Raw genomic sequence first — 15,332 nt, forward strand, 5'->3', positions numbered from 1 at the left:
CTAAAGTGAAAAATTCTTCCCTAGGAAAGTCATTGTGAATTGAGGGCTGTGTCTATCCTCAAGGAACTAAACTGCTATTAAATAAGGATGGATTCTTCCTCTATGATCACCTCATCAAGAAGAAATTAACGCTCAGAAATTTCCATGTGTGACTATGAGAGGAGATATATGATGTTTTTGGTTGCAGGTGGGGATTAGATGTTCTGGGCAACCCAACTGACTGATCAGTCTAGGTTTGGAAAATGGACTCTTGGAACTCTGTAGAAGAGGTATGGTTTTGAGGCATGGTGGGGACTGGAGACAAAGGTGGAGGGACATAGTGAGAGGCATGCCAGCAGAAAGGAGCTGATGAATACAGAAAAATACATGTTAGGAGAACTATGTAAAATACTCAAGAGCAACTACATATAAGAATTAGAATCCTGAAAGTGACATATTAGTACCTAACCAAATCTGTCACACTACCTCCAGCAGAATGAAACAAAAGAATTCAGAATCCAAAACCATATAGGTTTATAGGAGTGGCCAGGTGTAAATTCTGGGACCAAGCCCAGACTTGAGGCTCAGCAGTGGGCCTCAGAGTGTCTCATTTAAATGTGTTGTGGTGTCCTGATGGATGAAGTACAAACTATATTGGAGGATCACATAGCAGGACCTATGAATAAATTTGCAGAAGTAGATAGGTGATACTCAAACAGAAAATCCAACAGTAAAAATAAGACTACAATTCCGTGGTTGGGGTTCAAAGTTTATCATCTTTGAGGGAATGAGGCATGTACAACAAAGGCCAGAAGTCATGCCTAGAGGGCTCTGGTATAGGGAAAGTTACTGGTTCAGAAATTCATGCAGAATTTACTTACTACTAGAAGGGTGCATATCCTGAAATTAAAGAACATAAGTTATGAGAATCAGGAATAAAGCAAACAGTGAACTGACTGAACCAATGGTAATAATGATTTTAGCTGCCATTTACAGACTTATTACCAGGTTGCTGGTATTCTGTTGTCTTTTTAATATCTTTTTTCTTTAATTACTAAACCTACTAGTAAAGTAGGTACTATTACCTAATTTAACAAATAAAGAAACTGAGTCTCAAGGAGTTCAATTACCAAAATCACACAGCTGTTAAAGGATAGAACCATGAATTGACCCTAGGATCTTTTATTTCAATTATGATTTATTGTTAAGCATAGAGATGAGTTTCCTCTGTCCTTACAAAGATGCCTGCAACATTATGTCCTCTTCCTCATGGTTTCTGGCAATGTAACTGTCATTCCCTCAAAAAGGGTGAAGTCCATTTCTCCACTTCCTTTAAACTAGCATAGAATATGGCAGAACTGATACTGTTCCTGTTGTAGATGGAGCTCTTAACTGGATTGTCAGTTTCCACTTACAGCCTCTCGAAATGCATGCTCTTGGGATGCTTCATCTTGAACACATCTACCATGTTATGAGGAACCTATTGCACCTAGGAAAAGTCACAAGCAGCTGCTCTGATTGCTTGTTCCAGTTGAGTTCTTTGCCGAGAACTAGAATCAACTGCAATTTGGTGTGTTGTCTTGGACATCTAGTCCAATCCAGTTGAGCCTTTAGATGACTCCAGCCTCAGCCAACATATGACTGAAACCACAAGAGAACTGCCCAGCTAAACCCAGAACCATGAGAACTACTGATACATTGTTCTTTCAAACCACTAAGGTTTGGGAGAGCTTATTGTGCAGTAACTGGAATATTGCCCAAGGTACACTGTGGTCTGAGTTGTTCAGCCCATCTGAGCCTGGCCATGAGGATTAAATAGGTTCAGATATGTGGGGAGAGGAGCAACAGAAAGCTAACTGTACATATTAATTACTCCTAAGTTTGGGGTAAAGGATGAATAAGGTGATTGAGTAATATGTGGTTTCGTATCTGATACTTAGCTCAGCTGTATTATTGATAGTTGTGTTAATTTTCTTTTTTTAAATAAATTATTTTATTCAACTTTATTCCCTTATTTATTTTGATTTGACCAGAGAGGTACAGAACAAGAGATAGAGAGGGGGAGAGTGAGAAAGCAAGCCACCAGTTTCAGGACTCAAACCATGATCGGCCATGTGGGAGTCCAGGGCCCTTAACTACCACGCCACCTGGTAGTCCCCATTTTAAAAAAAATGACTACAAACTTGGTGGCCTAAAACAACACACCTTTTCTGTGGTCTTAAAGATGGTTTTATTTTCTTTTTGAAGGCATATTTTTTATATTTAATCACTGTACATCTTTACAGTGTGCAACATGGTTTTTCCCAGCACAAATACAGTGCATATCAGTCAAGACAAAACCATTACCATATACATTATCATCAGCAAATAACTTTTCTTTTTTGTGTCAATTAAATATATTGTTTACTTTTTCCCTGCTTTCCTCCCTCCGTCTATTACCCACTCCCTATTACCCCCCCCCCCCACCATACTATTTACTATCTACAGTTGCCCTCTGTGTTATTATACCTCCCAACCTTTCAGTTTCTGCTGCAGAGCACAGACATTCAGTATATATTGAGTGGGACATACAAAGCCTGTTTTTCATAGCCTGGCTTGCTTCGCTTAGTATTAAGTCTTCCATATTTTTCCACTTTGTATCAAATATCAGGGTCTCACTGTTTTTTTATGGCTGAATAATATTCCATAGAATACCTGTGTCACATGTTTTCAATCCACCTATTTTTGGACATTTGTTTTTCTGACTGAAGGTTTTCCTACCCTCTGAGTAGATACCTAAGAGTGACATTTCTGGGTTCTATGGTAGTTCTATTTGTGTGTTTCTGAGGGAACTTCGTATCATTCTCCACAGTGCTTGTACTAATTTACATTCCCACCAACTGTAAGACGACTCCTTTTTCAACACAGCCTCGCTTGCACTTATCATTGTTTATTTTTTTAAACTTCACCATTCTGACTGAGGTTAAGTGATATCTCATTATGGTCTTGATTTGCATTTCCCTTATGATAAGAAATGTCAAGCGAGCGTGTTTTCATATGCTTTTTGACTGTTCATATGTCTTCCTTGGAGAGTTGTCTGTTCAGCTCATTTTCCTATCTTTTAATTAGATTGATTATTTTTTTGTGGGTAAGCTACTTGAGTTCCCTGTATATTATGCTTATCAATACCTTATCTAAGCCATAGTTTGCAAATAGATTCTCCTACTCTGAGGTTTTCTTCTATTCTAATTGTTTTTTATTTGTTTTGTGTCTGTGCAAAAGTTTTTTAGCCTAGTATAGTCCCACTTGTCTATTTTTGGGACTATTGCTTGTGCTTTGGGGGTCCTTTTTAAGAAGTGTTTGACTACTCCAAGGTCTCTGAGAGATTTCCCCCAATAGTTTTATAGTTTGAGGTTTTATGTTTAGATCCTTGATCCATTTTGAGTTGATTTTGTTAATGGTGAGAGAGAGGGGTCCAGTTTCATTCTTCTGCAGGTTGATATTTAGTTTTTCCAGCATTGTTTACTGAAGAGATTTTCTTTTTCCCACTAGATCGTCTTGTGGTCTTTGTCAAGGATCAGTTGGCTGTATGGTTGAGGGCTTATTTGGGGATTCTCAATTCTGTTCCAATGGTCTACCTGCCTGTTTTTGTGCTAACACCATGCTCTTTTGATTATCATAGCTTGGTAATATGTTTTGAGGTCAGAAAGTGAGATTCCTCCTACTTTATTCCCCTCACAGAGTGTATCTTTGGTGATATGGGGCATTTTATGATTTCAGACAAATTTTATGATGATTTTTCTATTTCTGTGAGGAATATCTCTGGTAGTTTGATAAGAATTGCATTAAATTTGTAGATTCAATTGAGTAAGACTGGCATCTTGATTATATTAATTCTTCCAAACCAGGAACATGGAATGTTTTTTCACTTTATAGTATAATTTTAAAAATTTTTAAGAGGTTTTTGCTATAGAGCGCATGCACTTACCAGAAAGACAGAGGGACAGGAAGCGAGAAATCACCCCGCTGGGGGGGGATGGCCACGCCATAATCCCTTCTCCTCCATTCTCCTCTCAGGATCTTGGGCACGCACGCACACATGCCCGGAAAGAGCTTAAGCCACCAGGTCCAGGACTTGAACTGTGGTCGACTACCCATTACGCTAACTGCTGGTCCCTAATTTAAAAGTGTTTTAAAGTGTGTCATAGTTTTTTTTGTAGAGGTCTTTCACATATTTGGTAAGACTTATTCCTAGATAACTTATTTTGTTTTGTGACTATTGTAAATAGAAGGATGGGGGAAAAAAGCAAAACATACAGAAAACAAGAAATGGAAAATTATTTGCTGACAATAACATGTTTGTTGATGTGCTTGATTGAGACAATATACAGTGTACTCTGGATGGAAAATCTCATTTTGTATGCTGTAATAATGTACAGTGAATGAATGCAAATAAATAAATTGAAATTAAAAAAAAGAATTGCTTTCTTCAATTCTACCTCAGTTTGTTCATTGTTCATGCATAGAAATGCTATAGATTTTTGTTTGTTGACTTTGCATCCTGCCATTTTACTGTGTTTATGACTTCCAGGGGCGTTTTTTGGGAGGAGTTCTTTTGTGTTTTTCTATGTATAGAATTATATCATATGCAAATAGATATATTTTCACTTCTTCTTTTCCTATTTGAATTACTTTTGACTCTCTTGTCTGATTGCATTGGCTAGAACTTCAAGTGCTATGTTGAAGAGGAGTGGAAAAGGTGGGCCACATCATCTGTACCTGTTTTTAGTGGAAAAGTTTTAAACTTTCCCCCATTCCATATGTTAGCTATGGTTTTGTCATAGATGACTTTTATTGTGTTTAGGAATGTTCCACCTTCTATGCCAATTTTGCTGAGAGTCATAATCATGAAGAGATGTTGGGACCAGCAGTTAGCGTAATGGCTATGTCACTGTCGACTGTGGTTCGCTTCCCGGACCCGGTGGCTTAAAACTCATGCCGGGCGCGTGTGCGTGCATGCCCATGATCCCGAGAGGAGAATGGAGGAGAAGGGATTGTGGCGTGGCCATTCCCCACTGGGGGGTGATTTCTCGCTCTCTATCTCTCTGTTTCTCTCTGTCTGTCTGGTGAGCACACACACCCTAAAGCAAAAAAAAAAAAAAAAAAAAAACAAACCTCTCCAAAAAAAAGAGATGTTATATTTTATCTAATGCTTTTTCTGCATCAATTGATATGATCATATAGTTTTTATCTTTCCCTCTGTTAATGTGATGTATTACATTTATTGTTTTGTGTATATTGAACCATCCTTTTATTCCTGGAATAAAGCCTATCTAGTCATGGTGTATAATATTTTTAATGTGATATTTTATTTGATTTGCTAGTACCTTGTTGAGAGATTTGCATCTGTGTTCATCAAGGATGTTGGCCTGTCATTTTCTTTTTTGTTATGCCCTTGTCTGTTTTTGAAATCAGGATGATGGAGCCTTCATAGAATAAATTTGAGAGGATCTCTTCCTTTTGGATCTTTAGAAATAGTTTTAAGTAGAGGCCAGCAGGTGACAGTGATTAAGATACTGGATTCCCACATAGTTGACCAGTTTGAATCCCAGACTCCATGGCTTGATACTCACACCAGGCATATGTGCCTATATGCCAAAAATCCTGAGAGGAGACTGGAGGAGAAGAGATTGCAGTGTGGTCATTCCTTGTAGGGCATGATTTCTCACTTTCCATCTCTCTAGTAAGGATACACCCCTTATAACAAAAATCTAAAAAAAAAAAAAAAAAAAAGAAAGAAAGAAAGAAAAGGAAAAGAAATATTGGGCTGTTGGAAAAGTCATGACATGTTTTCTCTATGTTTTACTAACCAAACTGCATCATGACTTTTCCAATAACCCAATAGTTTGAGTATTGGGGTTAATTCTTATTAAAAAGTTTTGTAGAATTCTAAAATGAAGCCACTAGGACCTGAGCTTTTCTTTGTTGGTAGACTATTACTGATTCAGTCTCATTGCTTGATATGGGTCTATTCATCCTTTCTATTTCTTCCTGGTTCAATCTTGGTAAGTTGTACTTGTCCAGAAATTCATCCATCTCTTCTAAGTTTTCTTGTTTGTTGACATATAATCACTCATAGTCTTCTCTGATGATGTTTTTTATTCCAGTTATGTCTGTTGTGACAGCACCTGTTTCTTTGCTGATTTGATTTATCTGGTTCCTTTCTCTGTTTCTGAAGTTGATTTCAAATTTGATTCCATCATGGTCAGAAAGATACTGGATATTCTTTCTATATATTTGAATATGTGTAAAGGCTTGTTTTGTGTCCTATCATGTGGTCAGTCTTTGAAAATGTTCCATTTGGGGGTGAGAAAAATGTGTATTTTGTGGTTGTTGGATGAAATGTTCTATAGATGTCTGTCGAGTCCATTTCATGTATGGTATCATTTAGATCTTGTATCTCTTTGGTTTTTGTCTACATGATCTGTCCAGAGGAGACAGTGGGGTCTTGGTATCCCCAATGATTATTGTGTTGCAATCTATCTCTCCTTTTAGATCTAGCAATCTTTCTTTCACATATCTGGGTACTCCAGGGTTGAGGGCATAGATATTTACAAGTGTTGCATCTTCTTGTTGAACCAGTCCTTTTAGTTCTATATAATGTCCTTCTTTGTCTCTTCTTAAATCTTTCATCTTAATGTCTATTTTTTCTGAAATCAGTATTACAACTCCAGCCTTTCCTTGGTTTTCATTTGCATGGAATATCTTTTCTCGGCCCTTCACTTTTAGTCTACATGTGTCTTTATCAGTGAGCTATGTTTCTTATAAGCAGCATGTAGACAGCTTCTTTTTTGGTTTTAAGTCCATTCAGCCAGTTCTGTCTTTTAATAGGAGAATTTAATCCATTAATAGTCAACATTATTATCAATATTTGTAGGCATTTCCTTGGTTGTTTTTGTGCTCTTATTTCTTTTTGTCCCTCTTTTGTTTCCCTGATATAATATTCCCTTCAGTAATTCTTGTAGAAGAAATGTAGTATTGGGGAATTCTTTAAGTTTTTGTTTATCTGAGAATGATTTTATTTGTTCTTCCCATTTAAAGAATAATCTTGCCAGATGTAGTATTCTTGGTTGAAATTGTTTTTTCTTTTAATATTTTGAATGTGTCTTCCCATTCTTCCTTTGTCTGCATCTTATTCAGTTTTGTCACTATGAATGCTTGGAATTCCTTTGTGCTTTTCATCACTGGTAAGGGGCTACTGCACTCAACAGGGAGACAATTACTACCTTATTTTCTCATGTTTCTATGACATCGACACTGGTTTTGGGTCATTGGATGCAGTATCACTTCTTCCTATTTACTAGGTAGATTCTGCAATATCAGAGGAGGAAATATCACCCTTAAGTCCCAGGTATGTTCCTATGACAGGAGTGTGTCCCCATGATCAGAGCAGATAAAACTTATGCAGATAGCTTCAGGTGGGTAATTCTTCAACCAAACTTTCAGCTCCTGATGAGGTGGAAACAAGCTAAGGATATGTAACTTGGTGAAGCAAATGAAGTTGTGCACTGCATACAGCCATAGTGCCACAAATTCCAAAGACAATCCCGGGTGGTAGGGTGCACTCACCAGAAGAGGTGCCAAGACCAGGCCCACATCTCCCAGTGAGCAGGTGGAGCCCAGGCCGCAGGCAACACCAGGTGGACTGAGTGCCACAAGTTCCAGAGATAACTTCCAACACACCTTCATTATCGCACAATTGCTATGAGTCAGGGTCTGAGCTGAGATCCAGTTTAACTGTACCTAGAGTATTAGAATACAGGAATCAAGGAGTCAAAGTCCTTGGGGTCCTCTTCCTAGCTGACATGGTTGATAAAATTTAGCTCCCTCTGTAGAACTGTAACACACTGCTCCTAGAGGCCACCTGAAGTCTCTCGCCTCATTGCTCTCTTGATAGGCAGGTCACATTATAGCAGCTTGCCTCTTCAAACTTAGCAAGACAGTCTCTCTAGTGCATTTCAGTAAGGTAGACAATGTACATAACATAATCCTGGGAGTGTCATCTTGTTACATGTGCCATATTGTATGTGATTGGAACAAGTCACAGACTGTGGTCACACTCAAGGGGAGGATATTATACAGGGTGTGAACATTGAGGTAAACCTTAGGGTCTGTCCCCTGCAATTTCTATTTCTTAGTTTATTAAATATTTAATATCCATTCATCCAGTCATTCATTCTCTGAGCATAGTCCTTAGAATCCTGGCATTTACTTCCCCCTCTATCTGGGACAATTATGCATAGAAATTTGTACAGCTCATTTCCTGCCTTCTTTCAGGTTTCTGCTCAAATATCATATCTGTGAAGGAGTCCCCAGACAAACTTATCTAAAACAGCCAATCTTGGACTATTCTGCTTATCCAGCTTTATTTTTCTCAATAGGTCTTACAAACACTTAGTACATATATTTACTGCTTCATTTATTGGCTGTTTTCCTAGCACAGTGTGAGCTCTGTAAAAGCAGCTTTATTTTACTCACTGTTGTAACTCTAAAGCCTAAAATAGTGCTTACATATAGTTGGAACTCAAGCAATGTTTGTTGAATGAGTAAATGAATGAAAGTACAAGCATTTATTAAGTGCCTAATTTTTGTAGATACTTTGGTGCCTATCACTTTGGGGACAACAAAAATTCCTCTCCAGATGATTTCAGCTGTAAATAAGAGTTTACTGAGAAAGTACTAAATCTTGTGCCTCAGAATGAAGATTTTAGAGCAAATTTTATATATATATATATATATATATGTATTTAAAATCGAGCTCATTCCAGAGCAATTTGAAGGAGGCATAAAAAAATTTCTACAAATTCTAGAGAAAGCACAAATTAAAATGGAAGCAGCCGTAGTTAGTGTTTGAGCAAACACAAGTACTTGGAAATTTAAAACTGTCTCAAAATAGATTGGAAACAAAGGATTTCAAGAGCAGTGATTTAAGGGTTCACCTTTCTCAGCGGCTGAGAGCTATAAAGGAGACAGCTAACTTAGGCAGTGTTAAAAAAATGCTTTATTTGGGAGCTGGTGTGTGGTAAGTTAGTTTTCATTGCTCCAGTACATAAGCTACCTTCTTGCAGATGAAGGCTGATTGATTCTTGATCATTGTGAGATGCTTTCTAGAGCCATATATGAAGTTGCAGATGGAAATATTGCTCCAGTGAGAGGACACTGAACATATCAATTTCTAGATGCTGAGCCCTGTTGAAAAGAACATATGAAGGTGCAACTTACAAGTAACTACTAGAGCTAGAGCAGTAGTAGTTAAGAGGAGGGGACTTTCTGGAAAATAGGAAAGTGTGCAAACATAGAAACAACTTAGCTCTTAAAGCTGATCTTGACTAGGAGTGAGGATGCAAGTGACAGTGGCGGGGGGGGGGCAAGCAGAAATAAAAGTGAAAAACAATCATGACATGGGGAGAAATGAGTTGGTTCCCTTCTGCTTCCAGTCTTATTTTGTGATGCTGGAGATCATGCCCAAATTGTCAGAATACCTGTGGAGAAAATATTCAGAGCAGCAACAATAGGACTAGAGACACTATAGCAATTTCCTACTGATCTAAAGAAAAACATGAAACTAATTTCAAAGTGTGAATTCAGTCTGGACTTTGTTTTTCAGCTAACTGCCTGGTTTCTACCACCCTTTGACATTGGTGAGAAATAGCTGGGGGCAACTGATTCAAAGAGCAGTGTGAGAATTCTGAGTTGGTCATAGTGGAACAGGAAAATTAATTTCACAATGGATCTCACAGTGGGCACTACCTGTGCATAGCCCTATGCCAACCACATGCAGCATCTATCAGGCAGAGAAATGCCTTAACTGAAAGGTTTTGAAGCCAAGTGATCACAACCAGCTGCATAGTTTCTGAGTGCCAGAGCATTCTGTGTTGCGATTAGTTGTTAAATGCTCATGGATTGAGAGTAATTGGTATCCCTGAGAAATGTAATATGTTTTCAATCTCAAAATACCAAATATTTAAAATAACAGTTCCAGTAAAAGTAACTTTTGGTAACTTATGAATCTCTGAAAGAAAAATAAAGATGTCATTAGTGATGGTTTTGTCACATAGACATTTGATCTTTGGTTCCTTTATTTGAATGTATGTCAAATTTCCTGAAGAAACATTTAAGCTAGAGATTTGAGGGCTCTAATTCATGGAGATTTTGGACCAGCAGGTCTGAAATTCAGAATTCATCTTCTAAAATTCTGAGTAATTTTGATAGGTGATCAGTTTTGAGAATCCTCAAACTAAATGACTTCAAGGAGGCCTTCAGCTTATATAAATAAATGACTGAAACAGATATGTTTAAGAAACAAAATGTCCATTATACTTTAGAATAATATAGTCCTGTGAACCTAGTAGATGACAGAAAGTAGCTAAACTGAAGTTCTTGGGAGACAGATTCCTGTTCATCACAAAGAAGGATCCTCTTACAATTAGAATTGAGAAGACCAATTTAAAAGCAAGTACAATGATCACTGGGGTAACGAGTGTGGGAAGTAGATTGTTATTATATGTGTAGACAACCAATTGAATTGTGACTTCTAGTGGCACAAAATCTCTTCTTGTCCCTGGATGTGTTCAAGAGCTATGAAAAAGATCTTATTCCCAAAGCATTTAGCTTTTAACACCCTCCAACCTGCCTTCGGCCTCCACTGTTCCACTTACCCTGCCTTTAATATATCACTAATATCCTCCATATTGCTAAATCAAAAAAAAACCTTTTAGTGGTGTTAATAGTTAACATTTATTGACTGCTGAATGATTATCAGGTACTGTTGTATGCAGTTTTGGTGCTCCATTTTTTTATGCATTACAAATATTTTATTTAAAATAGGGGGTGAACTTTTTCATGGGGCCTCATAGTTTACAAAGCTATAATTAAATCGTGTTGTAATTACATTAAAAAGGTGCTTAAAATAGAATGTCTTGACTTTAGCCATATACATTTATGTATGATCTTCATAGAATCTGTACAAAGAAATATCTTCTCCCTTTGCTCCAGCTAATTGTTCTTAAATGTAAGTTGCCTTCTATTCTAGTATGTTCAGTGTTGAAATAACAAGGTCAGCCATGTAGCCAAAGTTCTCTACAAGCATACAGTAGTAGTACCTCCTAGCTTGGCCATCTTGATAGCAGACTCCTCTAGGTGTCAGTTTCTTCATCTACCATGATCTTTCCCAATCCACTGGAATAGAACATGTTCCAAAGCATGTTCCTGCAAAACCAGAAATTGTAGTGATCTGTAGACTATTCTCCCAAGTTAATGTAACTCCATTTCTATTGAAAACTCGCCCATGCTTAGAGGTTTGGTCCTAGCAAGCATCAACAAACTACAGTAGTAAAACTAGACAAAGTAACCACAAATAGAAATGTTTCAATACCAATTCTAATAATGTTGCTATATATGAAACCAAACAATTGACAGGAAAAAAACAAGATACAAGAAAGCAGACAAAACATTTCAAAAATTTAGTTGCTTATCTTATAATGAAATTTTTCTGGAGGATACATTTGGTTTCACTACAAAATATAATACTGGATTGATAGCAGTTATAAAAACAGAATAGATGCACAATAATATCAAGTGTGCTTCCAATATTGAGAAGTTTTTCAAGAATGATAGAATGAACATGCTTAAGATATTTGAAAATATGGATAAAAAGGTATACAAGAATCTCTTGATATGACTATCTTTGATCAAATCATCACAGAAAGGAAGAGGGGCTACTGCTTACAACTACTATGTCCAATGAACTTTTCTGACCTTCCTAGGGATTGTATTTAATTTTTTCAAGAAAACCATGAGGTAGGTAATATTCTTTCCTAATTTTACAGATGGAAAATTTGACACATGGTGAGAGTAAATTGTTTTCTCTAGGTCACATGACTAGTAAGGGGTACAGTTTGGTATATGATCCCAAGAACGCAAATTCTAGAGCCAAGATTCATAAATAGTCCACTAAACATCTTTGGTACAAGATCTCCATGAAACAATTGGCATGGCTGACATTTCCTTCTGTGATAGTTTTGGATGTCAACCTGCCTAGACTACAGAATACATAGAAATCTGCTAAAGGTGATCTAGCCATTTGGGGAGAAAGGAAGATGTCCCACTGATAACTGGGCCTCCAGCATCCAAAACTCACGTGATTGAACTTCCAAGTTTGGGAAGAAACCGATCGTCCACCAGATGACTAGAAATCGCTGCAGGACCACAAGAAATATGGGGAAGCAGGAAAATACCTCTCCCACAAGGGAAAAGGATAGCTCCTCTTTATCCACACACAATTCAATGGAAATCATGGAAATGTCTGATAAAAAATTCAGAACATTCATAATGGCAAAGCTAACAGAGATGGAAGAGAAGGGAGACAAGGAACTGCTGAAGAGGAAGGAGAAAGGAGTTGAAGAGTTCCAGGAGGTGAGGAAATTCATGCAAGATCTAAAAGAGGAATTTCACACTTTACAAAAGAATCAGATGGAACTGTTAGAGATGAAGGCTATAATACAAGAAGTCAAAATCTCCCTTGAAACTATTAAAAGCAGACTAGATCATATAGAAAATAGAATCTCTAATGTAGAAGAGAAAATGGTTGGCCTAGAAAAATCCACCGCGAAGACTGAGAAAATGGCCCAAAAATTTGAGAATAATATGCGAGAAGTACTAGATACCATCAAACGTCCAAACATCCGGATAATAGGCATCCCAGAAGGTGAAGAGACTCATAAGGGCATTGATAATCTATTCCATGAAATCTTACAAGAAAATTTTCCAAACCTGGAGAGGCACTCAAAGATTCAGACCCAAGAAATACAGAGGACCCCAAATAGAATCAACCCAAGAAGATCTTCTCCAAGACACGTTATAGCCAGATTGACCAAAACCACAGACAAAGACAAGATACTAAGACTGGCAAGAGAAAAAAGGCAAGTTACCTACAAAGGGTATCCCATCAGACTAACGGCAGACCTCTCATCGGAAACAATGAGAGCGAGGAGAGAATGGGAAAATGTATTCAAAGTATTAAGGGAAAAGCAATTTCAACCGAGAATTCTGTACCCAGCAAGGTTATCGTTCATTTGGGAAGAAAAGACACGAACTTTCCCAGATAAACAAAACCTGAAAGAATTTACCAGCACCAGACCGGATCTCCAAGAAGTTCTTAAGGGAGTGCTATGTCAGTAAAATTAAATGCAGACACACAGAAATAAGAGTTCAGAAACTAAGAAAATGGGCAACTTAATTGTAGGGCCAAAAGCTGGAGTTGAGTATTACATCCCAGATTTCAATCTGGAACATCGAACCTCAACAGATACAGAAGAAAGATTAAGTACATGAGACTGAACTGATGAAACAGTATTCTACGACTTGACTAAAATATTGCTGCTTTTCTTCTAAGCTTTGTTGTCTGGTTTTAAGGACTTTTGTCCTGTCTTCAGCTATCAATAGATTCATGTTCCGACTATTTGAACAGAATACTAACCTGTTTCTAGGCTTTAAGTTTCAAAGAAATATCCTTACCAGTTCAAAACTGCTTTTCTTGAAACCATCGGCTGATCTTGCTATTGAAAGTAGTTAGATTACTTATGATATTGTGTGACCAACGAAATGTTGGGGGAAAAGGGATTGAAAACAACTGTAGACAGCAGAGATAGTGTAATAAGAGAGTGGAATAGGGCAGAGGGCTAGACATGGGGTAAAAAACATATATATGAAAGTAGAAATGGAATATTATGGATGATAACATGCATTATTAAGCCACTATATAGTATATTCTAGATGGGAAACCACATTTAGAATGTTGTGATGATGCTCAGGGAATGAATGTAAATTAATAAAAAAAAAAAATTTTCAGAAGAAAAAAAAAAAAGGCATTAGAAATACCTATTTGATGACTGCAGTTAAGCTATATAGCCCTAGTTAGGTGCTACGTTATAGTATGTTCATTCTATTCACTGAGGTTTATGCCTAAAGTCAGTCTTGTGTTCATGGATATGTACATATCAGCTGTGCTTGCTATTGAAAATATTTAGATTTATTAAGATATTTAGTGAAACAATAAAATGGGGGAGGCATAGAAAGCAACAATAGATACCAGACACAGTGTGGGAGGAGGGTGGGAGATGGCAGAGGGTGAGATAGGGAATCAAGGATGGGAAAAAAGGCAAAATATACAGAAAACAAGAAATGGAAAATGATTTGTTGACAATAACACATATGTTGATGTGCTTGATTGAGCCAATATACAGTGTATTCTCAATGGAAAAATCTCATTTTGTATGCTATAATGATGTACAGTGAATGAATGTAAATAAAAAAAAAAATGTAAATATATATATATAAAAAAAGAAATCTGCTAAAGAATTATTCTGGGTGTGTCCGTGGGGTGTGTTTCTAGAAGAGGTTAATATGTGAGAATGAGTAGACTAGATAGGAAGTATCTGCCCTCATCCAATCAACAAAGGGCTCAGAGAGAACAAATACAAAAGATAGATGGGTTTCTTTTGAGAGAGCAAGGTAGACTTCTGCAGCTTTGTACATCAGAACTCAAGGCTTGCTTGCCTTCAGATTCCAGGATTTGCACCAGTGGCCTCCTGGATTCTCAGGCTTTCAGCTTTGTACTGAGAGTTTGTTCATTGGCTTTCCTATCTCTCACGGCTTTGGGCTTGGACAAAGCCATGCTACTAGCTTCCCAGGGTTTCCAGCTTACAGATGCCCTGTTGTAGGACTCCTCAGCTACCATAATTGTGTGAGCCCATTCACTCAATAAATCCCCTTATATATCTATACATATCCTATTGGTTCTGGCTCCTTAGAGAACCCTCTTTGAAATACTCTTAGTTTTTATGACACCACACGTTTGAGGTATTCATCCTACTTTGCCACTTATTCCTAGTTTCCTTCCTTTACTGGCTCCCCATGCCCTAGAAAAACACTGGTTTTATCATATCTCTTGTTATCATTTCACCCTCTGTAGTTATTCACATCCATTGCTATGGTTTTTCAAAGCCATCTACATACCTAAGACTCTGAAATTTTTATCTCTAGTCCAGATCACTTTTATATAATTTTGTAACTATATTTGAAATCTCTACATCAATGTCTCATAGGCAGCTCACAATTATGTCTAATAAAATAGAACTATTTATTTATTTATTTATTATTTTTATATTATATTTAATCACATATATCTTTATAGTGTATAACATTTCTTTTTCCACCATGATTACCATGCATATCAGTCAAGACAAAGACATTACTATCCACATCATCAGCAACAGAAAGATTTTCTTTTTTTCATATTATTATTACTATTATTT

At 37.1% G+C, this 15,332-nt stretch overlaps 1 pseudogene; it reads right to left on the bottom strand.

The window, feature by feature from the left end:
- Window positions 1-11,013: 11,013 nt before the first annotated feature.
- Window positions 11,014-14,755, bottom strand: LOC102502877 (phosphatidylinositol-glycan biosynthesis class F protein-like; annotated as a pseudogene).
- Between the last annotated feature and the right edge of the window lie 577 nt (window positions 14,756-15,332).

The sequence above is a fragment of the Tupaia chinensis genome, unplaced genomic scaffold (genome assembly GCF_000334495.1).
Source record: "Tupaia chinensis unplaced genomic scaffold, TupChi_1.0 Scaffold000600_1, whole genome shotgun sequence".
Lineage (NCBI taxonomy): Eukaryota > Metazoa > Chordata > Mammalia > Scandentia > Tupaiidae > Tupaia > Tupaia belangeri.